The sequence below is a fragment of the Phacochoerus africanus genome, chromosome 11 (assembly GCF_016906955.1).
Source record: "Phacochoerus africanus isolate WHEZ1 chromosome 11, ROS_Pafr_v1, whole genome shotgun sequence".
Taxonomy (NCBI): domain Eukaryota; kingdom Metazoa; phylum Chordata; class Mammalia; order Artiodactyla; family Suidae; genus Phacochoerus; species Phacochoerus africanus.
In genome coordinates this window covers 111,939,909-111,967,524 of record NC_062554.1, presented here as the reverse complement: position 1 = coordinate 111,967,524, position 27,616 = coordinate 111,939,909, and positions in this window count along the sequence as shown.

Sequence of the window (27,616 nt, the reverse complement as noted above, 5' to 3'; positions counted from 1 at the left end):
TACCACAGTGTGCATGTAACAATATTTATTTAATTGTTGAATGACTGCCATTACCTTGGCTTTTCAGATGTGGAGATGCAGCATCCAAGAGGTTGCATAATTTCTCCAGAGTGACACTGTTTGTGAGCACTGGAGCCAAGATACCTGATTTCAAAGTCTAGGCTTAGATTGTTATGCTCTACTGCCTTGTTATGCTCATGCATAAATGTAATTCTGCTTCTAAGCATATAAAACTAGCATATAAAACTAGCATGTTAGAAGCATATAAAACTAGAAGAATAGCATAGAAAACAAACTTAAGATTACCAAAGGGGAAAGGCCGTGGGTAAGGGATAAATTAGGAGGATGGCATCAGCAGATGCATACTATAAGATAAAATAGATAAGCAACAAGTTCTACTGTGTAGCACAGGGAACTACATTCAATATCCTATAATAAAGCATAATGGAAAATAATATGTATATATTTCTATCTCCAAATCACTTTGCTGTACATCAGAAACCAACAAAATATTATAAGTCAGCTATACTTAAATTGAAAAAAAAAAAGACAAAAAAGCCAGAAGAATGGAGACAGAGGTTTGTGATATAGAGGCAAAAGAAGTTGATCTCAAACATATAGCTGTTTTCTCTCGCAGTCTCCATTCATTCTTACAGGGCATAAAACACCACATCTTGACAGTATTTAGCTGATAATAATGGCCTGAATTCAATGGGAAATAGACTTATTCAGCATGTGTCAAGGGGATCTGTCTGTGTTGTCTGTCTCTGAAATTCTCTAAATCAAAGTTGTGGCTATTCTTTATTAATCATTTAAGATCTCTGCCATGGAAAGGAAAGCTCAAAACGATCTGTGGACCAAACGTATTTTCTCAACTGCGAATTTCACAATGTCCTCTCCCTCTCCCAGACAAAAAGTGTACCAGTGAAGCAAAAAATTTATTCCACTGTCTTAGTTTGTTCGCTTTATATTCACCTTCCACTTTTCTGGAATATTGCACTCTTCTCTGTGAGAATTCAAATTCCTAACAGCCCAGGAGTGTCTCTCCAATGTCTCCCAGTACCTCTCCATCTTATATTACAGAGAGACAGTAACTCTCTTTCAAGTCTTCTACCTTCTCCTTGTTCTAATGAATGCAAAACTATTCTGGGAAAAATGTCTTTTAAACATTTGCATGCTTTCAACTGAGATTCACATTGATTCTGAACCCAGAAACTTTCAAAATACGCTTCCCCATTTAGAATTCAAAATCAGTGTAGGAATCTTGTCACAATTATGTTCTGGCTAAAATATGCTCCAAAAATTTGAGGGAAAATGAAAATATGGTAAGTGCATCTTTTTGTTTTAAATCCTACTGTTGTTAATGGAGAGCTACCTCCTTCACTTGTCTTGCTGTTTAGAAGGTTTACATGTGGAAATATGATGCTAAGACCTAACCAGATTTTTGAAGACATTAAAAAAAAGGCATTAAATGCCTTTAGAGGCTTTCTGTAAAATAAGAAAGACCAACTATTTGTTGAATCTAAGGTCTGGTGTTATTGCTCCTTGGGTAATGAAAAGGCATTTAGAATGGATAAGCAATGAGGTTCTACTATATAGTACAGGGAACTATATCCAGTCTCTTGGGATAGACCATGAAGGAAGATAATGAGTGGTTCACCTTTCTGTACAGTAGAAATTGGCACCACATTGTAAATCAACTATATTTTAATAAAATAAATTAATTAAATTTAAAAAAGAATAGACATGATTGACAGAGAAACATAATCACCAAATCTTCTGTTTCCAGCAATGCTGCAAGGAAGCCCTCTCCAAATGCATAAAGGGAGAGCCTAAAGTTCTACCTGGTGTAGGCACTTTCCGTAACACTGCTGTTTCATATATTCTTGGAGTTTCTTTTAAACTGTTTTCTTATATAAGCTAATATGCCTATATCTATATAGGTCTTTTTGGCCTTTTAAATATTCATCTAATTCATCACATTGATGGGGAAGTGCAGTGAACCTCAAATCAGCCTTGTATAAATTTTGCTGTCTTAATTCACTCTTTGTGTCCAGAACCTGGCATGGAGCTAATTCTTAGGGTACTAGGCCTACAGAATTTAGCAAATGAATAGCCTACAGTGGTGGATAGAAAGCTAATAGAAGCTTACAGATTCCTAGACAGTCACCTTTAAAAAAAAATCACAACATCAGATTAAAATGTAGAAAATTCACCCCAAGGCATTTACTTTCTATTTTATTTTATTTTATTTTATTTTTATTATTACTCAATGAATTTATTACATTTATAGTTGTACAATGATCATCACAATCCAATTTTATAGGATTTCCATCCCACAACCCAGCACATGCCCCCATCCCCTGAACTGTCTCCTTTGGAAAACATAAGTTTTTCAAAGTCTATGAGTCATTATCTGTTCTGCAAAGAAGTTCATTGTGTCCTTTTTTCAGATTCCACATGTCAATTATGGCATTTGATGTTGGTGTCTCATTGTCTGACTGATTTCACTTAGCATGATAATTTCTAGGTCCATCCATGTAGCTAAAAATGCCGGTATTTCATTCCTTTTAATGGCTGAGTAATATTCCATTGTGTATATTTACTTTCTATTTTAAATGAAAATTTTGCAAAAAATTTTAGGCAAATCCCAAAGCATCTTAGTGTTAGACTGAGGTGAGGAATAAGTTTAGATTAATTGAAAACCTTTGAGTTATGCAAATTATTTATTGAAATCCTGAGAAGTTTTTATTTCTTTGTTTTTTAAATTATTCCTCTTCCCAGTGTCTAAAACCATTTCAGATATTTCTGGAAAAAGATAAAATGTGTAGGGACTATGAGACATTTAAATTAATTTTCTTAGTGTTTGTGGCTGAAACTTTTTATTGGCCCCTGCATCAACTGTCCCATCTTCCTTCAGATGATAGAAACCCTAAAGTTTTAGCTGGAAACTTGGCCAATAGGCTACAGACAACACCCAAGGGGATGGCAGCCACAAAAAGAAAGGAACCTTGTCCCTGCATGATTCTAAATGATCTTACAGAGCACAAAATGTTATTCTCTTTGTTGTAATATTTTAGCCTGTACCCCAGCTGACTTAGTGTGGGAGAACTATTTATGTCGGAAATTATTTTATCTATCTTTGATTCTTAGGCTTTAATTCATTTCAGTTGAATTTTTAGTGAGAAGAGAATAGACTTCTCCTTTCAGCTAAGATTAAATAATAGAGGCTAGATTTACACTCCCTTTTAAAATAACCAAGAAGTACAGACATGGTATGTAAAGGCATTGTTTTTTTTTGACAGTGGACATCAGGCAATGAGATGAAGAACAAAGGTTTGTGAGGAATAAGAAACAAATGAGGTGAGCCCAGCTTACTGACTGAAGGAATTTCTAGGTCCCTTTGCTAGGAGGGGAACCCAGGCAGAGGTGGGTAGTATGGGGATGGAGGGATCCCTGCGTTGAGGAGACCTATCTAAGAATCCAGAGAGATCAAGGTGGCTAGAATTTTCAGGGCATAGTACCAAAGAGAAGACAGAGATAGAGAGATTTTCAAATTTGGAGAGTTCCCTTTATGTATTTTAGATGAATACTATCTGCATATTCATATGGGAAACCACTCAAGGCTAGAGAAAGAATTCCCCCAACCAAGAAAAAAAAAAAGATAGATTAGGGTTCAGTGCCTTGTACCCAGAGCTGAGAATAGTACTGGTTTCCACCAGCCACAGTAGAAAACCTTATGTGTCACAGGTTACTGAATAGAGGGGTCCCCCCTCACCCAGGGGATATATTTCAAGACCCCAGTGGATGCCTGAAACCACTGGTAGTAATAAGCCCTATGTGTACTATGTTTTCCCTATACGTAAATAGCTATGATAAAGTTTAATTTATAAATTAGGCATAGTAATAGATGAACAACAATAGCTAATAATGGAATGGGGCAAGTATAATAATATACTGTAATGAAAGTTATGTGAATATGGTCTCTCTCTTACCAAATACCTTGCTGCATTGAACTCACCCTTCTTGTGATAATGTAAGGTGATGAAATGCCTATGTGATGAGTTGAAGTGAGGTGAAGGATGTAGGCATTACTGACTACAGTCAGAAGGAGGCTCATCTGCTCCAGGTGGTCCTGGAATGTCATCTAGTCATGATCTAGTCATGACAATGTTGATAGTTGGATGTCAGGAGCAGACAATGTTAATGGTTGGGAATCCTGGGTGGGATGAAATAGATGGTATGAGATCTCATTACTCAGAATAACACACAATTAAAAACCTATTAATTCTTTATCTCTAGAATTTTCCATTTAATATTTTTGGACCATGTTTGTCCTCAGGTAGCTGAAAGCATGGAAAGTGAAGTTTTAGATAAGGAGGGGATAGGGAAATACTGTACTCAGAAGTGGCTTGCCTCAGTGGTAAAGTATTTTGACTCTTGACTATAAACGCTGCTCTTGTCCCACCTAACACATCTTCAAAGCAATACCTGAAAGGATCAAACTGTTTCCAACTGATGTAACTGTGCCCCAGAAAAAAGTTCAAGAGTAGTTTTACAAAGAAAAAAAATATTCAGCATTCAACAAGGGAAAATTTAGTCTGGCATCCAATCAAAGATTACTAGCTATGCAAAGAGACATGGAAATATGAGTTAGGAAAAGGATCCACTGAAGTTGACCCAAATGTTAGAATTAGAAGAGAAAATCATTAAAATGGTTATTATAAATGTATTCCGTATGTTGAAAAGCTTGAGTGAAAACAGAACGTATAAAAAGACCCAGTGTTTAGTCAGTTGCTGAGAAAATGAATACCTAGAGTGGATAGAAGGCTAGAAATGCAAAGAATAAACCAAGCTGGATACATACAGGGTAACCAGAGGCAGATTGTGTAAGGTAGAAATTAGAATTTTAAGGAAGGGAAACCAAGATCTTAAACTGGAATTGAGATTCCCATCTTGATGTCAGGGGACTTGGTTGACTGTTCCCGTATTCTTAGACTCTCAAGTTCTCTACTTTATTTCTTTACATGTATATATCTTTATGTACTTACTTATATGATTATGATTTTTTTTTAGGTGACAGAAACAGGTTTAAAGCATACTCTTAGTAATCTTGATGACCAAGGTATAATCAGGTAGTGCCATAACTCATTGGTGTTATCAGTGGCACATGTTGCTGGGGCTACTTTGTCCTCAGGTAATTCTTTAATAACTTTAACTCAGTGCAGCTTTTCTTAACTGAGGTCTGGATATCTGTGCTTTCACAATGCATTTTGGGTAAATTCCAGTTCTCTGGTTCTTAATTAGTGGTCTAGTATGTACTATTCAGCATCAGACTTTGTAGAATAAGTTAATGTATGAATTATGGGGAAAATATCAATTATGTGCTAGGAAGTTAACATTTTAACAGAAAATTATGTTTGTGATGTTAACAGAACATTGTTAGTGTTGTACAGCTTCTTGAAAATGTTCAGGGAAGAAATAATTTTTAGTTTCACAATGGAATGGAAAAATTCAGAAAGAAACCACAAGCACAAACTTGTGGTTTCAGAATTAAGGTTTTGCAGAGTAGAAGGGGATAGTTCTAATTAGATTATTAAAGGTGCAAAATAGCACATTTCCGCTGTGGAATAAAAACGGTTTTTTGATACTCAAAGTATAAATGGAAAAAAGCAAAGTATGTATCCTTAAGACAAAAAAGGGAAGAAACCAAATTTAGAATATTCAGGGACAAGAATTGAGTTTAGAGCCAGAGATAACTTATATCTTCTCTTTTATTTCATATAATTTCTATCTATACTGGGCAAGTATAGTGAATTGGAAAAATTTTCATCATTATTTTAATGATCTTTTTTTCTTTCTTTTTGTGTGTGTGTGTGTGTGTGTGTGTGTGTGTGTGTGTTTTGGGCTGCACCTGTGGCACGTGGAAGTTCCCAGGCTAAGGGTTGAATCGGAGCTACAGCTGCTGGCCTACACCACAGCCATAGTAACATGGGATCTGAGGTGCATCCATCTGTGACCTACACCACAGCTCACGGCAATGCCAGATTCTTAACCCCACTGAGCAAGGGTGGGAATCAAACCGATATCCTCATGGGTAATAGTCAGGTTTGTTACCACTGAACCCTTTGGGAACTCCTGGTCTGTCTTTTATAACAGCAAATATTAGATGGTCTGTGTCATACATTAGAGTTGGGGTCTTGGTTCACTGTGTCCAAAGATACTAGAAAGTATCTTTGCTCTAACTTGCCTGTTAGCATATTAGCAGTTATTACTACCTCTTGATAGATGATGAAATTGCATGAACAGACTAGCAAGAAGTAATCTGCCTTTCTAGGCCTTATCTAGAAAACACATTTATGAAGTCTCTGTGAATGACATGGCATGCCAAACTAAGATGCCCATGAGTGTGGTCACTCTCTGATCAATACAGAGAAAATGTTGGTTTCAGTGGATTTTATTTCCTTTTACAAAGTAGGTCTGCAATATTTAAGTTATTCATGTTTGTAGAAATTCTACAGAATTATTACAGGGTTCAGTTATTAAAACTTTGAAGGAAAGAAACACTACAAATATTTGATTCTAATATTCAGTTTTTAGTTTTGTATCCAAAGTAAGCTCAATTCTTAGGTTATACAGTTGAGGGATTTCAGGCTATGTTTTTCTTTTTTTAAAAAAATCTAAATTTAATATTCATTTTGCCTTCTTTGCTCTGTGCCTAGTAATTTTACATAAGAACAGAATTGAATATTTTTATAGCTTTGTGACATTCACTACCTCTTACAATTTTGTCAATTCAAACCTTTAAAGCCTCTAAATTTACATTTTACATCTGCACATCAAAGTGCTCATTTCATCATCCTGTCTCAGAAAGGATTAGAATAACTACAGAAAAATCATCATTGAGTACTAGCTTTAGAACAGATTCCTGTGCATGAATAAGTTGCTCTGTCAAGAATGCTGCTGCAAGGCAAGAATGGCACTAAAGAGATGGCTCCAGACACTAGGACTTATTAAGCAGTTTCTTTTTTCTTCTGTGAGCATTACTCCATGACTGTCATCTGGAAGGTATTTGGGAACAAATGATGATTGGTTTTAGTTTATCTGTGTACCTTGTGATTTGTATAGTATGTTGTACCAACATACACATCCTTGCATTTAGGTAGTGAGTATGACCTTTGCTATATCAAGGAGTGACCTTTTTCATATAAGCACCCAGAGGAACACACACACACACACACACACACACACACACACACACACACACACACACACATTATTGGCTCACTGCAGTGAGCAAGCAAGAACCGACTTCTTCCCCAGGAGAGTTCAAATGACTCTAGACGAAGGGACTTATTTATCCAAGATAAACCCAGAAATATAAGCTGGAGGAATGAAGTCACTTGGAGAAGAGAAAAAAAATATTCAGTTCTCAAAAAAACTGGAGACCAAAAAGGAAACCTTGTGGAATAGTCAAGGGAGGAAGGTCAGTTCCGATGGGACCGAGCAAAAGAACAAACAAGAACAAAGGCTGGCCTGGGATGGTAGCAGCCAAGCCAGACAGCCTGCTGGGCCACTTCAACTTACTGACCTGAATACTAACATTTTTCTGATCTGTGATTTGCTCAATTCATTCCTCTGCTGTGTCTTCACGGCAGTTGCGCAGGTATCGAACATTATTCTTTCTTCCACAATTCCCTGTAGCCCTACAGACTTGTGCATTTATCATACAGATATTCCCCCCTCCTCAGGTTACAACAAGGTGACTACTCTTTAAGAGAAGAGTGATAATAAAAGCTTACAAGCTTAATGAGCTTTTTAACTCTTCCAAACCATTTTGTATCTATCAGTCATTAGCGCATTTAAATCTCACAACAACCCAGGGGCTACGTTGGACAGTTTGTAGGATTTCCATTAGATCCTTAAGGAGAAAAAAAAAAGAAAAGAAAAAAACAGTTAAAAACTAGAGTAGAAATTGAGGAAGTGAAAATGTAACTAGTGGCAAATGAATTTACTATCTGATAGGGTAAGAATGTCAGATGTATAAGGAAAAAAATGAAAAATATGAAAAAAGAAATGTTTTCATTTCTTTGGTACATATGGGTGGAGTTATTAAAATTCCCATGGCCTTCCTGCTCATTGATTTTTTTATGCCTTTTAACTGCGTTCTTTTATGCACTTTCTGTGGCTATTGTTTGATCTTACACTCTAAAAAAATGCTGAAGGATTCATAGTCTTTTGGCCTTTGGGGTACCTTGAAGTAAGGTTCTGAGGTGGTTAAAAAGGTAGAAGATATCTCATAAGTACATTAATAACTTTAGACTCATTTAGCCAATCAGAAAGTAATAAAAAATGCTATCAGACAATACATGGAATTATGTTGCTCTAGGTATTCATCTCTGTGAATTTAGGAGGAAGACTGATTATTATTAAATTACTCTATCGGTAAAATCATGTTTGTGTCTATATATGATCACTAATACTTCCTCCTAAGCCTAATGGTTTCCAATATTCTCCAAAATTGTTCTCAGAATTGTGGCAAATTATATTTTCAGAAAAAATAAGCAAGGTGAAGCTATATAATTTGAATATCCTTTTAAAATTGGAATATAGTTATACATTGTTAAATAAGCTATTGCTACTCAATTTTTATTAGAAATAACTACACACACTTTTGGTCACACAAGTGATGAACTTGTAATTACAAATGTACATACATTCTAAAATTAAGTTAAAGCAAAGTGTAACCAATTTCTGAAATTTAATTTAAATTATATAAATACTTTCTATAGGAGTGTTTTTCCATGTTGAAGAACAAGTTGATGGGGCCAAAACTGGATTCTAGAATTTTGTCTAAGTGTATGATATAATCGATAATCAACTAGAAATCAATTATTGTCGGGAAAACAAAAGAATGCCGTTTTGGAGAAAATAAAATTAGTTTCAATTGACCTGAAAGAAATGGATAGTTTGGGGTTAAGAATTAAAAAGTGGCAATTTAACTCTAGTATGCATCATAAGCAAAGGTTGACAGATATAAAGAGTGTGGTGTGTGCAGGAGTTAATGATGGTAGAGTGAAGGGTGTGGGGATTTGTTTTGAGATCTGGTGGGAAACAATAGAAGGTAAGGGAAGACCAGATAATTGAGAGCTTTGAATGGCAGTGAATTTGAATGGTATTTTCAGACAAAGGAGAACCACTGGCAGCTTTCGAGGAGTAGAAATTATTATTTGAAGATGATAAATCTGAAAGCCAAATAATATACCGGTTGGGTATGAGAGAAAAAGTATTGCATTGTCAGAAAGATTTCCTTGGTTATCATTTTTGCTTCAGAACTTACTGGCTATAGTACGTTAGATGGTTCACTTTACTTTTCTAGGCTTCAACAGAACCATCTGTAATATCTGTATAAAAGTGGGTGCAAGGGTTTTTCAGGTTTGCTTCCAGCTTGGCCTGGCTAGGAAGAATAAACATAAAATTAGACTATTGTCCAAGTGTGAGTTAATAATGAGCTGGGAAGTAAAAGGGTATACAGAAAAAAGAGACTCGTTTTGAACTGGTTGATTCTTAAGAATCATAAGTAGAAGTAAGTTAGTTGGAGTGGTATGGTGTGAAAATGATTAGGAGAAATCCCTCACTCATACATTGACTATGATGCAACTTTAGGAGATCTAATTCTGTGTGACCTAATGTGAACAGTAATTAGTTTTTAAAAAACCTTGAACAATGGCATTCTTTTAGGTTATGTTCTTTCCCTCATCTCAATATCTAATCATCACCTAATCCTATTATCTATCCTAGATAAATACTCCACTAGTTCTCTCCACCCCACTTTGTCTCTAGTTGCAGATTACTGCTGCAGACTTTGTGATTAAATGGTAAGGAAACTAGTTATATTAAGTGTTAGAGCAGCAATCTAAGAACATTAAGTTGTTTTCATAATATTTCAAGTAATTTAATAATCTTGAATGATTTAGGGGAACCAAGAGAATATTAAGAGAATAGAGTCAGGCAATAGGAGCATATTTAATGAGTTAAAGAATCGATAACATGTGCAAGGTACAATCCTAATTGTTTTGCATATATAATTTCAGTGTTATTAATAAATTTTTTATGTATATGTAGTTTCACCATTTCCAAAAAAAGAAACTTAGATTTAGAGAGAAATTCATTGGTCGATCCAGGGTTACAGAGCCGACACAGCACAGACCTGGGATTTGAATCTTGTTATTTCAAATTCTAACATGCATGTACCTGTCTATACATGAAACTACTACAGAAAACAGTTAAAGGTGGGAAACCTAGTCCCAAGTGAGTTTGGGGAGGTTGTACGTATATATATTAAGGTCTCTTTAGTTTAATTTGGTAATTGAGCATTTAAAACAGAACTACTCCATTATGAAAAAGGGAATGGAAAAATTGCAGGAGAGGGCTGAGAAGGGTACCTCAACATTTTTCGCTGAACCATGAAACTCTGCATTCTTAAAGTCTATTACACAGAGCTGAAAATTCCTTGTACTATGCTTTCATATCCTATAGGACTCTCCAGAATGGCACAGTCACTTTCCACAAAATCCTGTCACTTTTATATCATGAACAAATTCTTGTTTATGGTCAAGATTAATTCCAGATGAGCATCTTCTCTTTTACTGTTGGTACTTTTGAGGAATAATTTTTTTTTTCTAGCAACAGCAAGTCAAAATAACCAAAATTTCTGTCTTTAGAAGAATGCACGTCTAATCTCCTGACATTGTAGTTTCTTCTGTAAACTTACTATCAACTTTCATGGCAATAGTATATCTGCTTCCTTGGAGAGGTGGTTGTAAAAACTGTGCGTGGGCCTTCAAATTTTCTATGTCTGTCTTTTGTAAACTCATCTCGTTTTACATTATTACACTTTGATATCTATAAACTACTTTCATACCACTCTGAATTTAGACCTCATGCATTATTTGAAAAACAAGAATGTTGAACTACATTAGCACTGCCTGACAGCTAATAGTTCTGTTTTGTGAGTGTTGCAAATTTACACAGTAGTGTTTCTTCATTATTTGAATATTTTATTGCATTGGCTCTTATTCATTTACCAAAAAATGAAGTGACAAATAGAAAAAGTGATAAGCTTAAGTCTTATGAAATTCATAAAATGGAGACAAAGATTGAAATGTCTATTAAAAATGATGAATTTTAGTTCCAGTTGAATATTCAGTTAATTTTGTGCTCAATTATAAAGGAAAAGAGTAAAATTAAAGAACACATACAAAATTCTGGAAAGAGATGCCAAGACTGAGTCTTGGAATCTTTTTATCATTTTTAAATTATATGAGGATAGGTCTCCACTAATAAGATCTCTGCCTAAAAGTTTCACTTTTCCCATTGGGATTTTTGTAGGAAGAAATCCTAATTGAAAGTAGAGGGTTGCCTCCTTGGAGTTACCCATTTACCCTGTTAACCTGTTAATCTTGTTCAAGGTTTTTGTAGTTAGGAAGGAACTAATACTCCTTCTAGACCACACAAACATTACACTCAAAATGTTATGTTTCTATACATTAGAAATATAATTATCCAATATTATGCAATATTTTGCTTTTTTGTTCTTTTGTCTCCATACCTCTTTTAACTGCTCCTGTGAGGAGTTGTTCTAAGTTAACTATATTGCAGTAGCAATAGCAGAATATAATGAAACATGTTCTATATGCTCTATTCAGTTTCTTATTAGATTTTTGTTATAAGAATGTCCTATTGATTTTCACTTGATTTCCTTGAGTATAATCTTGGCTAGTTCCTTTTGATCCAGTGTAGTTGAACTTTTCTTCCCTCCCGCTCAATTATTTTTTAATAATTCACTAATTTTCAAGAACTAAAGTGAGTGTCTTTGGTCTTTTCTTGGTCTAGGTCTTCCTCAAATATTGTGTTCATCATAGTGTTAGTTTACTTAAAATATTCCCAACCCCTTACAAATCACCGGTTTGGATTTTAATACTCTCTATCAATTCCTCCCTTCTCATTCCCTTCCTTACAAGCCTCATTTTTCATTATTCTTTTCCTTTGGTTCATTAATGAGGTCAAATTCATCTTCTTGGCATATCCACATAATGCTCTTTTTAGCATTCAGAGGGCAGATAGGGAAGGAAAGGGGATTGAGAAAAGATACAAGCAAGAGGGGTGCGGAATCCAGGAAGGAAGGGCGAGCAGAGGGAAGAGAAGGAAAAGGGCTGGGTACTGGGAGGCTGAGAGATAGGGCAGTCTTCTGTGCTGTTTTGGGATAAATCTGGAGATATTCTCTCCTTCACATGGAGAGAGCCCCCAAGATGGGTACACTGCTTTGTGAGCAGAGCATGGACTAGACCCTCCAAACACACACACACACACACACACACACACACACACACACACACACACACACACACCCCTCTAGCTGTACAGGAAGATCTTTTGCAGATGCAGTTCTGTGCACCTGGCCAGGTCATGCATCCTGGTTCTCTCATAAAGCACCTTGGTCCTCATACTGCTAATTCCCCTTCTCCCAGATATTTCCTGCATTCTTGGAATTCTTCCCTCTCCCTCTCTCTCCATGTGCCTAGGCCTGATTATCTTGGGTCCCTGTGGCATGTGTTCCTCCCTCTCTAAGCACTGGCCACTCACCATCAAATGCTTAGATAGTGTCCCTTCTCTCTAAACCCTAAAACTTTCAGGTGTGCAACCTCAGTATGTTTCATTTAATACTGGTGGCAGTGAGGAGGTAGGGTAGGACATACAGAATATTTCTTTTCATAATACTGCTGTGAATCAACTAAAATTAAATTGTTGGCTCTTTCTCCTTATTTTCAACTCATATGGCATCCTCAAATTTGTATAATTGTGTTACAATTAAATAAAAACACTAAAGCGACATCCTCCTGCAGGGATAAATTGGAAATCACAACCACTCTTTTAAATCTGTGTCATGGAGCTACGTGATTGTTTATAAAATTCTCAAAGTACTAAAAGAAACTGAAAAGGGGAGAATGAGTTCTTGTGTCGTAGGGAAAATACAGTGATAGGTACAATCACAGTTCTTCATGGCTCCCTCCTGAATCTTAAGGATCGACTCCTCAAAGAGGACAGACAGGGTCTTCTAGGAAACTCAATATGAGCCTGACATCACAGGGCAGGATTTCTCCCCTAAGTCTCAGGGGAATAATTTTTTTTTTATTGTCAGAAGATAAACAACTGATAACCTGAAAGATTTTCCTCTGATGGTCTCTGGAACTTAAAAATCTTGTCAGATGTATGTTGCTAGTGCATTAGGAAGTCCACTCTCATGGCATGACCCAGTCTCACATAGGCATTTCTAGGAAAAATTGTTTTATAGATGGCTTGACTACATCAGGGTTCATTAGCATTTATGTCTATGTTTATTTAATTGCCTCCAACTGCAAAAGTTAGAAAAGCGGAACAAATGAACTTATTTCGTCAATATGTCTTCATATCTATCTGAGTTTCTTAACGTAATGCATTAAAAAGACAGTTCAAGAAATAGACTTTAATAAGACCACATTTACCAATGTTATTTTCCTTTTTCTTTTATTCAGGTGCACAGTAAACATGTATGGGATTTCTGGAGGATAATTTTAAATATTGACACATCCCCCATGGGGATAACACAATATATCTCCTGTTTTCAGAGACAAGAAAGGATCACCTCTTGGTCATATAGAAGAATTTTGATATGGATGCAAAGAAAAGGAAACAAAGATTAAAGGGGGAAATGATTAAGACAGGAATAGTAGCACCAGGCTTTTTGAGGGTAGGTGTCACCTTAGTGACAGGACTTTCAATAAATACTCAGGTAATGTGAGGGTTTTGATAATTTATATAATAGGGGCAGTAACTTGACTGAGGGAACAGAGGCAATACAGACCTCAATTAAAAAAATTTTAGAAGAAAAAACAGAACAATACACTTTGGAAAATCCTGTTGAGGAGGAAGGGGGGGACGAAAAAAATCTAACTTCAGTTGCAGGTGATTATCAGATGGTTACATGTCCCTACAGGGACATTATCATGATTTAAAACAGAACTCACTTCTTTGTGTACCCATAATTCAGTTCACCAGGCAAAGAATATTTCTGTGTGGTTTACCCAGAATGATGTTTGCTCTACTCAGTAATTTCAGAGTTCCCATTGTGGCTCACTGGGTTAAGGACCTGATGTTGTCTCTGTGAGGATTTGGGTTCTATCCTTGCCCTTGCTCAGTGGGCTAAGTATCCAGCATTGCTGTGGCTGTCGAGTAGGCTGGAAGCTGCAGCTCAGATTGGATCCCTAGCCCTGGAACTTCCATATGCTGCAGGTGAAGCTTTAAAAAAAATTCATTTTCTCCAAAGTCTTATTTATGAACCTAATTTCTCTATTACTCCATCAGAAATACTGGACCATGGTATATTGAGTGACCGATTTTAAGCCTGATGACTTTTATGCTTGTTTAAAACAGAAAAGTGACTTAGCTCTCCTGCTTCAGCCATGATGATATACCCAGTATCAAACTTACCCTCTTGGTTCCAATGACTATAAAAATAGACAAAATATACGAGGCAACTCTTTTTAGTCACTGAACCTTATGCATCCCAGGACTGTGATCCTTGTAAAAGGAAACACCTTAAGTGAGTTTTCTATTACTGCAAACAAATTACCATAATCAGAGGGGCTTAAAACAATACCCAGGGCTTGCAGTTCTGTAGGTCAAAATGCCAGCATGTCTCAAAATATCATAGGGCTGAAATCAGCGTCAGTAAGGCTAAATTCTTATCTGGGGGCTCAGCAGGAAAATATGTTTTCAGGCTCATTCTTTTTGTTGGCAGAGTCTTGTCCTTGATGTTGTAAGAAAAGTTCTAGTTACCTTGCTGGCTGTCAACCAGGGACTGGTCTCAGCTTCTAGAGACCACCTTGGGTCCTTGCCACATGTTGCCCTCCATCTTCAAGCCAGAAAACTCCCATCAAATCCTTCTTGTGCTTTCAACCTCTGACTTCCCCTGCTTCAACAATGGAGAAAATCCTCTGCTTTTAAAGGGCTCAAGTAGGAGTTGTCTTGTGGCTCAGCAGGTTAAAGATGTGGCATTGTTGCTGTTGTGGCATGGGATTGATCCCTGGCCCAGGGAACTTCTACATGCCATGTGTGTAGGCCAAAAAAAGGGGGGGGGCTTATGCCATGAGGCAGGCCACCTGTTATAATCTCCCCATCTCACAATCAAACATGTCACATAACATAACCTAATCACAAGAGTAAACTCCATCCTATTCATAGTCCTGGGCATTTGGCAGGGTGGGGATAGGAAATCATGGGGGCCAGCTTAGAATTATGCCTTCCACCCACCCCCTGCTTCCATGCTCCATTTGCTACTGACCATAATATACACACGCACACCTTGGGTCACTTCTCTTTCCATGTGAAGTGAATGACCAGGTGTGAAAGAAGTCTGCCAGTTGGGAGAGTTTCCCCCATTGCTGGCTTTCAAGGCTGCCCTTGAGAAGACATACACTCACATATCCAGATGATGTATCTGAAGCTAATCTCAGGTGTTTTATCTGATTTTTATCTCCCTCCTTTTATAAATGAAAAGACTGAAGTCACAGTGAGGTCACACATCCAAGTTCATCCTGGAAAGGCACTGGCAGAGTGAGAGCTGGAAACTCAAGTTCATCAGTCAGATGATCTCTGCTTTCTCCTGGATGTGTTTGCTTGATAATACTAATTATGAAAGAAAAAAAAAAAAACCTCCCCTGGCCAGCTTCTATTATGATTTACCACCAGTTATTGGCTTTTTGGCCAGGAGGGACTGTCGGGACAGAACCTGAGGATCACCTTGACAGGGAATCTTTGGCCTTCTTTAAACAGTAGGTTGTGCTGCTTCTCCTTTGAATGGGAGGAGCAGGGGCATAGTGGACCACTTTCAGAAGGTTTAGGAGATTCCAGACCTTGGGTCCATCAACCTTTATGTGTCCATCTCACACAAAACCTGTTCTTTTCCAACCAGGGCTCTATCTTTGCCACAGAAGATCTACTCTGGTTGGAAGTTTAGCCTTTTTTGGAGCCTGGCTACTCTTATAATTAAGTCCTTGGCCTGCCCTTTAGGGTTTTTTTTTTTTTGTTCTTTTGCTGCAATGAGAGCTCCCCTATATGCCATCAAAGAGGCATTCAAGTCTTTGAACAACTTTTAATTACTGAGCATACACTCAGCATCATGTTATCCTTTTTAAAATCATCAATTACACTTGACAATAGCCACTTGGTTCCATTGTCCTTAGAATTACTATTCCCCCCATATTTTTCAGAAATTCAGATAATATCTTACTTTCCAACAGTATGCCATCCCAGTTCACCACTGGAGGAATTTTAACAGTCACACACTGGTATATTTTTAAAAACATTTTTTATTAAAGTATAGTTGATTTACAATGGTCCTTCAATTTCTGATGTACAGCAAAGTGACCTAGGCATACATATACATATACATTTTTTTTTTCGTGCTATCTTACATCAAGTTCTAACCCAAGAGATTGGACATAGTTTTGTGCAGCAAAGTAGTGCATTACTTATGCACTCCAGATGCAATAGTTTGCATCTACCCACCCCAAACTCCCCATTCATCCTCTCTCCCTTCCTCTCCCCACTGGCAAACACAAGTCTGTTCTTCATGTCCCTGTTTCTGTTTTGTAGATGGATTATTTGCGTCTTATTTAGAGTCCACATACAGGTGATATCATGTGGTATTTGCCTTTCTCTTTCTGACTTACTTCACTTAGTATGAGAATCTCTAGTTCCAACCATGTTGCTGCAAATGACATTTTCTTGTCCTTTTTATGGATGAATAGTATGTCATCATATGTATGTACCACATCTTCTTAATCCATTCATCTATCAATGGACATTTGGGTTGTTTCCATGTCTTGGCTATTGAATAGTGTTCCCATGAACATAGTAGTGCAAATATCTTTTTGAATGAAAGTTTTGTCTGGATATATGTTCAGGAGTGGGATTTCTGGGTTATATGGTAGTTCTATATTTAGTTTTCTGAGGTACCTCAATACCATCTCCATAGTGGTTGTACCAATTTACATTCCCACCAAGAGTGAAGGAGGGTTCCATTTTCTCCACACCCTCTCCAACATTTGTTATTTTTTGACTTAATGATGGTTGTATGGACCAGTGTGAGATAAATCTTTGCCTGGAGATATCTGTGCCCTAGCTACAACTGATGGGGTCCTTACTGCTGTCCTGGTGGTGGGTGGTCCAGTTCCAAAATCTCATCTCAGTGTTTGCTGTTATAGGCCATGTCTGGTACAGAGGGTGACAGGTTGGGTTTCCTAGGAAGCAGAATTTGAGAGAGGTTACCATTTATTGGGGGGACCCTTGAGATCCATACACAAGGGAGGGAGGAAAGAGAAAAGAATGAGGTGGAGGGAGTATTTGAGTAGTGGTGCGATTCCAGGACAATCTCAGCTGATTTTATGGGAGTTTTACACATAGGATGGCCCTTTTGAGTTGCCCATAGTTGGGACTAAGGAAATGGACCTTTATAGGGAAACTCTATGTCTACTCCTTGACCAGTCTTTGAATGCAGGAGGCTTATTCTTGGATGAGGCAGCTTTATTCAGCTGAGGGTGATAGCTGTGGCCTATAATTGGGCAGCTCTTCCAATAGCTTTGAGAATAGGCCCTTCACAACTGAAGGAGGATCTGGGCACGTCATGACATCTAATAAGAGCCTATTTTAATAAAGATAATTTAGGGAGAAATTATGTCCCGCCTTGATGATAGTTTCTTGTGTGGCTATTACCAAGATACTGCCATAGACTTGGGGACAGTCACTGCTAATTTCAGGTTCAGTATAACAGAGTAAATTAATAAACTCAATAGTGCTTGTCTTTTATAAGCAAATCTATTCTAAACAGCCAATATTATGATTACATGGAGGAAAAAGAATCCACCTATTCAAAAGCATCTGTTTAGAAATGGATCAGAAGTCATCGTATTTATCTATAACACCAGTAAGACAAAAGCAGCTGCTAATGGCAGCCAACATAGACTAAAAAATGTGTATTATGACAAATTACCAAGTTTTTTTTTAAACCCTTGCACAGATCTCCCAGTATAAATTTCTCAGCCTCAGTGGCTTTCTTTCCTAGATATATCTGAGTTTTCCCTGTCACTTCCTTGGGATTTTAAGTGGCCCTCACCTAACCCCACATGCAACCTGTTTCAGTTTTTGTATAGCTCCAGAGCTCAGACCATTTCATGTACATACCTTGTGAATTCTCCCTAGATCAATTTCCTCCTGCTGTCAGTTTTTGTTGGCTGATTCCAATAGCTGATGCTAGATGTCCACTGAAATGAAAATGAGTTATTCGAAGGTCAATTTGCTGCTCATCACTTGGCTACCCATAATGAAAATATCCAGTAATGGAGTTCCCATCATGGCTCAGTGGTTAACGAATCTGACTAGGAACCATGAGGTTGCAGGTTTGGTCCCTGGCCTTGCTCAGTGGGTTAAGGATCCAGCGTTGCCGTGAGCTGTGGTGTAGATCTCAAAGGCGGCTCGGATCTGGTGTTGCTGTGGCTGTGGCACAGGCTGGTGGCTACAGCTCCGATTAGACACCTAGCCTGGGAACTTCTGCATGCTGCAGGAGCGGCCCTAGAAAAGACAAAAAGACCAAAAAAAAAAAAAAAAGAAAAAGAAAAAGAAAATGTCCAGTATTGCTAGCTCAGATGTGTATCCTAGAAGACTAAGTGTTTATATTCTGATGAACACAATCATTTTAATGCATACATGATATTTGCTGCTCTTTCCTTCCACTGAACCACTGTTAGGGCACTGAATCCACTTTAACCAGAGCCAAAAAACTATTTCCTCACTTTTTTTTGTTTTTTGGGTTTTTTTTTTTAAACCATAAATGTATATTGCCCAAATTTGGCTAAGGTTCTGATTGGGTGACAACAGCTGAGATTGGTTTGGGAACCTCTGCCTGCACTGGGCAGATGAAGTGGGGAAGGACAGAAGGAATAAGTCTGGGTCAGGGCCTCAGAGGTGCATTGAATGAGGTTGGGGGCCAGGCTGCATGTGAGGCATGTGCCATGGGCTCCTGTTCATGGACTTTGCTCCATCTCTCTCTGTCACAGGCAGAATCTCTTGAGGCATCAGTTCCTGAAGAGAAATGACAAGGAATCATCTAGAAACAAATGTGTCTCCTTCCCAGCAGCCCCAGTAGAGCCAGCCAGTTCACCCTTGCCTTTCTGGTAATGGGTTCATCCCTTCCCACCAGTCATGGAGATATCATTCACACCCCAGCATGCTACCACATTTACCTCCTCCACCTTCAGAGCCTCAGCCTCCTCCACGAACCCTGGGTGAATCTAGGGACACCTGATGGTAAAGTCGCCAAGGACTTCAAATAGCACATCTTCCTTGCTCTTGAACTCTACCAAGTTCCTTGGTCCAAGCTCACCTTCAAACACCACCTCTAACAGGATGGCATCTCCCACCTTGATGGGGTCCAGGCCACACTGCGCTTCTGAAACCACTGATCCCCAGACATCCTCTTTCCTCCTCATCCAGGCTCCTCCCATTCCACGCAGGATGTGCAGACACACCAGCCACGCAACCACCCTTCCTATTTCCTCTTTTACTTTTGTTTTTGTTTTTTAGTCAGTGGAAGATTGTGGTAAAGGAGATAAGGCAGTGTGGGGTTTGTGGATGTAGGGAATGGGTGTTTTGGTTCTGTGATAGACAAAATCATATCCGTGTGCAGAGCCAGTACCTATAGTCACCTAAGGACCCTAAGGCCAAAACAAACATACTACCTTGTCTTTAATTTTTTATTTTATTTCTTCCACCGCTTCATGATTTTGCCAGTTCTCTAATGCTGGACTTGTTAGTAGACAGAATCTCCATTAGGCATTTTCAAAAATCAAAGCATACTTCCTTATTTTTAATCAAGCCTAATGTTTAATTCTTTTAAATAAAAAAAGAGGCAGAAAATTCATAAAGTCAAGAGAATTAGAAACACATTTTCCCCTTCATTTTCTGCAGGCAACAATAATATGTAACATTCAGATACTACTGGGCTGGTTTCAGCTCTCTGCTTTTCAATGTACTGTCTTTCCCATATGCCTCTGCAGACTGGAATCCTGGATTCCTCATGTTTTAGGAATGCACACAGTGGATTTTGTCCATCCCCAGGCACCTGTCTCTAGGAGGAGAGGTTAAGGACCCCTTTTATTACAGGAACCACTAGCATGTTGGCGAGAGCTAAGCATTACTCCTTAACTTCATAAAAGGAGGGTCTGAGAGGGTCTTTTTATTCTTTAGGAGCAAAAACAAACAGCATTCCAGAAACTCAGCAAGCATCAAATGCTCTTGGAATAACACAGAATCTCTGCAACTTAAATATGCATGCTTTTATTGTGGTAAAAATATCACATTCTGAGGAAGTTGTACACAGACCTTAGTGTCACTTAATTGAAAATAACAGTTTAACAGTCCAAAATTTCTAGTTCATCTTTTAGCTCAGATGAGAGCGAAATATTCCTATATTTATGGTAGGTTTTAAGGGGATGTTGGGTCTAAGCTATGACATTTTATTGAGTATATGTGAAAGAGAAACTATAAAAGTCAAGTAGGAAGTATTGTGATTTGTTTGACAAAAATTCAGCTTCAGAGGTCTTGATTATACATGTGTAAGTCTAAAATCTCATAGGGATTTGCTCCAACAAAACTGCCTATTTCCTATAAAGCATCTATGTTTATTTATGTATTTGTAGGGTGAAACTGAGAAAATAATTATCTTAGGAAAAGAAAAATCAAGCTTTATACTTAAGCACCACTTAGTTTGAGTTTTTTTTAATTAAAAAAACCTTTTTTAGCAGTCTCAAATAGTGGTATTATTTATTGTTGCAAAGTAGTATTTAGAATCTTCCTCTCTTGAACTGGGCAGGAATTACAGCTGAAATAGAATACTGTTGGGAAGAAAGGAACTAAATTCATTATGACAGAGTTCTAAGAAAGCCTCAGAGAGTGCACCTGTCTGAAATCTCCCAGGAGTGGGAGAAGGTTCTGGAGCCATTACCATGAGATGGTTGGGAGGAGGATATGAGGCCACTGGCAGGAATCTGTTCTTTTGGAGATTTCTTTATTCACAAAGACTCTCCCAAGATGGACAATGATGTCTACAAAACCCACAACCTTGTAGTTATGAAAGTGCAAATAGGCTAAGGTTAATTGTCCCAGTAGCTTGCAGCCACATCTTTATACTTGGCTTCATTATAAGATTCACCTGGTGGTGATATTCGGCTAAAGGAGGCCCTAACCCTAACCCTAACCCTAACCCTATTTTAGACTTACACATGTATAATCAAGACCTCTGAAGCTGAATTTTTGTCAAACAAATCACAATACTTCCTACTTGACTTTTATAGTTTCTGTTTCACATATACTCAATAAAATGTCATAGCTTAGACCCAACATCCCCTTAAAACCTACCATAAATATAGGAATATTTCTTCAGGCACTACAGTTGCTTGGAACCAGGAACTAGAGATGACCATTGATTGGGCATGTTGGCAGAGGAGAGACAGACTCCTGTTTTCAGTGGGTTGATTCATGAGGGGATTAATTAGCACTGGGGAGAGATAACAAGAGTTAGCTGAACTTTAGTTGGATTATGGTGATAGAATGCCCACAGACAGGTACTAAACTGAAGGTCTGGGCCAAGAGCACTCTGGATATGAACAGGCTACTGTCCTCATCAGATTTTATGTTCTCACACGTGGAAGGACAGAAGCACTTGCTCACTGTTTGTAACCTACCTGCTTTTCTTACAGCACTACTTCCAAATGTGAGTTATGGAATCCACTAGTGGCACTCATAGTGATGGTCGAAACTTAGTAGAGGCTACCTCTGGAGTCTGGACTCCTGGTTAGGGTCCTTTACATAATAATTAATGTATTGCTGCAGGTGCTTCTCTTGAGGGTACTTCAAATGGTAACTGACCTTGGGTATAGGCAAGAATTTCCCAACCTATTAATATTTTGGACTGAGTATTTCTTTGTTGTGTGTGGAGGGCTGTACTGTGCACTGCAGCATGTTTAGAAGCACCTCATTAGGTGCCAGGAGCGCTATCCCCCACTGTGACAACCAGCAGTGTCTCCAGACATCACCAGATATTAGAGGGAGGAAGTCCTCCCTATTGAGAACCAATGGTGTAGACGAAAACAAACACACCCACACCCAGAGCACACTATTTAAGTTAAAGTCTTTGACTACATTTACAGACACTGATACAGACAAGAAAATATCCACAAGCAGTTACATACAAGGAGGTGTCCGCTTCCCTTCTTTCTCCTCCCAACCTCAATTCTGGAGCAATTACTTTAAAAAAAGTGTGGGCCTGAGAGGAAGAGTTACTCTTGATGACAAGCATTTGGCACTTCCTTAAATTTTTAGCTGCAGCGAATGTCTCACTTGGTTTTACCCTAGTCCAGGCTCTGCATGTACACCAAAATAACCCTCTACTTTTCTCACCTAAGTTTCAATTGGCTTTTTCTCATCTCAGCTTGTCATTATCTATCAGGAACATATCAGCACATCAATGGCTTTTCACAATAACCATCCAATACGTCCCTTATAGGTTTCCAATGCTTGGCACCTCATACCTGCTAATGGATTCTCTCCCGCTAGTGCACTGTTCCAATTCAGCACCAGTGAAAGTGTTAATTGGACCACTACCCTGTACTTAGTGGGTGCTGCCTGGCTTTGTTTACCTCAGTGACAGCCTAGCAGGAGATTGCTCTCCCGAATTCCATGGAGCTTTCTCAGATTAGTTCCAGTACCCACTGTCACAGGTAGGGTTTGCTGGAAGCAGATGCTGGCATAGGATTTGAGATAAAAGAAGATATTTATTAGGGATTAGCAGTAATGAAAAAAAGAGGGGAGGAGCAGAGTTGGGCAGGGTGGGAAGCTGAACTGTGAGGGGAGCTTTACGAAGCCTCAGAAGCCCATGGGGAGTTGAGACTGAGAGTTACTCCCCAGAGTTGTCTCTTGTCTGCCCAAGGAGCTGGGACATCTTATCCCCACCTTGCTCAGCCTCCTGACGTGGGTTGCTCCAGGAAGTGTACCACCTTGAGGGTGGTGGCTCTCTGCATCTTAGACCCTGAAGGAGCCTAGAGTTGAAGGTTGAACAGTCTTTTTGACAAATAGAAATTGCGTGTGTTTTAAGATGCACAATGTGATATTTAGAGACATGCACATATTGTGAAACAAGCGCTACCATCAAGCTCATTAACATGTCCATCCCTCACACAGTTCCTGCTGGGAAAGGCAGTCTGGTCCCAGCAGTCTTTCTGCTCTTTTCTTTGTATAAAAATGGCATTTGGGAGTTCTCATCGTGGCTCAGTGGGTTAAAGACCTGACATATCTGTGAGGATGTGGGTTCAATCCTTGGCCTCGCTCAGTGGATTATGGATCCAGCATTGCCTCAAGCTGCTGCATGGGTCTCAGAGGAAGCTTGGATCCAGGGTTGCCATGGCTGTGGCGTAGCCCTCAGCTGCAGTCTGTTCCCAGACCCCTAGCCCAGGAACTTCTATATGTTTCAGGTGTGGTGTTAAAAAGAAAAAAATGGGCCTTGGGCTTGGAACACTTACTCCCCAAAGATAAAGGGCCCAACCCCCTGTGCCTGGTTTACCAGCTTGTGGGGTTACCTTTCCCTGTTTCAGGCTCCAAGAATCCTCCTGTGTCTTTGCTTGTGGATCATATAGCATCTGGCCAACCCCACTGTTTTATCTGTTGGATGAAGTCTTTCTCATGTACTGTGAGAAGGCGAAATAGGCAAATTACCTACTTTGGCCTCGGGGAGTCACCTGCTGGTCATAGGGGACTGATTCCCAGTATTGAAGCTGATCTTGCTTCGTCTCTTCTCTACCTAAGTAAAACATTCTGTCAGTGCTTCACTGCGATTCCAGTTCCAAGACACACTGGGCAGAAGTGTATAGGGTCCTCTGCTGGGGTTGAAAAATAACCAATGCAGGGTAATCTGTTGGACAGTCACCATTTTCCTTCCTTTTCTTTCCCTCTCCCTCCGTCTTCCCTTCCTCCCTTCCTTCCTTCCTCCCACCCTCCCTCTCTCTTTTTTTCTCCTCCCTCCCTCTGTTCCTTTCTTTTCCCTTTTCCTTCTTTTTTTAAATTTTTTTCTTTCTTTTTTTTTTTAACCCTTAGCAAATTTCAAGCACACAATAGAGTGTAGTTGTTGACAGTTTTACCGATGAATGTTATAACTCTAAAATTTACTCATCTAATAACTGGAACTTTGTGCACTTTTACCAACATCTCATTTCTCTCACCCACAGATGCTGGTAACCACCATTCTAATCTCTGCTTCTGTGAGTTTAGTTATTTCAGATTGAGTGTGTAAGGGAGGTAAATCACGCAGTATCTGTCTTTCTGTGTCTGGCTCATTTCTCTCAGCACAATGTCCTCCAGGTTCATCCCTTTTATCACAAATGGCAGGGTTTCCCCTTTTTTAAATGGCTGAATATTATTTCATTGGTGTATATCTATACGTACCACCTTTTCTTTTTCCAGTCATCCTTCATAGACATTTAGTTTGTTTCCATGTCTTAGCTATTATGAATAATGCTGCAATGAATATTATCTCTTTGAGATCCTGATTTCATTTTTTTGGATATATACTCCAAAATAGGATGGCTAGACCACTGGTAGTTCTAATTTTAATTTTTTTTTTTTTTTTGAGGAACAACCATACAGTTTTCCATGATGCTGTACCAACCAGTCTGTATTTCCAGTAATAGTGTACAAGGGACTTCTTTCTTCCATATCCTTGTGAAAAGTGGTTTTCTTCTTCTTCTTTTTTTTTTTTTTGAAGATTGTCTCTTGACCGCTTTATTCACAGTTACCCAGAAAGTCCTTCTTTAAAGTGAATTCTGAAAGGGTATCTCCTATTTATTACATTACAATAACTTTCTTTTCTATACCTGCAAAACCTGAGACCAGGTGAGCAGAAACAGAAGGTCTACTCTTTCTGAATCTGCTCTGCGTTTCCAAAATGTATAATGGTCATCTGAATACTGAAAGTAGGAGTGGGTATTGGAATAAAGGAAAACTGTGGTCACACAATATCCTACTGGATTCTCTTAGCAGGTACATTCCTACCTGTGGAAAATTTGTCTAGTCCTTGATTTCCTTTCATCTGTGTACTTCTTTTGGAAACTTTTTTTTTTTTTTTTAACCTTTGGTTCTCTGGCTTGTGGATCATGTTTGGCAAACTGATCTTCTTGCTTATAACCCACTTTCAGGTTTATTTTCTCTCTTAAGTACAATCAGTTTATGGCCACTGTTTTGTTTTCTTTTTGGTTGTTGTTTGTTTTTGTTTTGGTTTGGTTTCCCCTGTCCCGGGTCAGTCATCTGTCTGGATGCACCATCACCCTGGTTATGCTAACTTAATGAATCTCTGGCTGTGTTGATAGTTCTATCCTGGTCCCCAGATTTGGCTTAGCCATACTGTGGCTCAGTTTCTCACCTGGGAGATGACCTTTCCTTACCCTCTCTCCTCATATTCTCAAAATAGGTTTGGAAAAGAGAAAAATCAGATGAGTCCATCTTGCACACAGCTTTTTGATGTATCCTTTCCTGAAATTACATTCTATAACAGTTCTTGTAAAAGATTACTCTTAGCTCATGGAAAAGAACTTCCCTTTATGCAAATTTAGGCATTATACATGTTGGTGTGAGTGAATCTTCCTGACTTTTTCATATTGTGTTAATAATAACTTATTATCTAGGCTTACGAAATGGGCTCTGATCACATTATCTAAATGAAAAATGGGACTGCAATCAGGTGACAGAATAGAATTCTGATTAATTAGTTTAAGGCTTCTCAGATTATTTTATATTATCCCTTAAGAAGAGAATTATTTATATGTTCAGGCTCAGATTTCATTGTTTGGACAATCCCAAGCTAGCAGAAAAGTAGCCAGGACAATACAAAGAATACTTTTTTTTCTTTTTGTAAACTATTTAAGAGGAAGTTGCTGGCTTGATGATCTGTCACTCCTACAAATTTTAGAGGATTTTTCTCCAATGCAGGAAGTTCTGCATAACCACAATACACACACCAACAGGGTGAGTGTGTAAATCCTGTGCTGCCTCCTCCCCTTTGGACCACATTAACTTTTGCCAATTGTCCTCCAAATGTCCTTTATAACAAAAGGATGTATAATAACAGTTAAGGATCTGTTGTAAGGTTTCTTTGGTCTCCTACCATCCAAAATCATCCCCCAGTTTCTTAATTCTCATCATCTTATACTTTTGAAGATTACAGAATTTCTTTATAGAATTTATCTCAATTTCAGCTTTCCTAATACTTGCTCAGCTTAGATTTAGGTTGTGGATTTTTGGCAAGGATATCATAGAAGTGATACTACTCTTTTCCTATTAAGTAGCATACAAGTTTTGACTTGTCCCATTTACTGATAATAAATTTTATCATTTGATCAGGAGGATGTCTGCCAACCTTCTCTATAAAATTTTTTTCTTTTATAAAGAACAAGTAATTTGTGGGAAGTTACTTTGAGAATATCCAAATATCCTATTCCCCACCAAACTTTCAATTTATTTATTCCTATCAATACAGATTCATATTTCTTATTTTAAGAATGTGTTAGAATCCATGATCATAATTTACTTTGGTGTTCAAATTCCCAGGTTTGTCTACTGATACACTCCTCAAGCAGTCTTCTGCCTCCTTCTGCTATGGAATCATCTTTCTCTAAATATGGCCTTAATTTTGACATAGCAACATGTTCAAAGATGACTTTATACTTTCCCTGCACAAGCTCTGGAATCAGCCATTTCTCCAAGGAGTGCTGGTTGCTTTGTGTGAGGAGGAGGAGAAGGGTATTTATCTGGCCACTAGGTGTGCTCACTGCTGTTGGGGTGTTGCTGGTTAGAGCTAAGGGGTTCATGTGTGAGTATGTATGTATGCCTGTATGCATACATTTGCATCTATATTCATTTCTATATGTCTCACTGTATATATTGAAAAGTGCATAGCTTCAATTTTAACCCAACATCACAGCATTTACTTGAGTGGTTTCTCTCTCCATTTGTGCCCTTCTCTTTCTGATGGTGAAAAAACTTTCTCCTATTATAGTGAATATATTTACCTATTTGATCAAAATCTCTCCTATCCCCTTTACCCCATATCCAGTCTTCTGCCTTTTCTCACATATGACTGCGCTCAACATCCTCCTTAAAGCTTAAACCCCATTCTAGACTGTCTCTATGGGCCCCTGTCCTAGGCACACTCACCGTGCCACCTGTGTTCAGACAACTAGTGCTGGACCACAGCTTACTGTGAAATCCCTCATCACCTCTTCAGGTCATTCCACAGATATGGGGACTGTCCTTACCTGTCTTGGGCTCTGATATTTTGCACTGGCCTGCCCCTTGTGTGTGGACACTCTTGCATCCCAATTAAGCTCCAGTGTACTGCACAGGACACCGCTCCTGCAGATGCCTCCTCGTTCCTGTTGGCCTCTGACATTCCCTCTTGTCACCATGACTCCCTAGC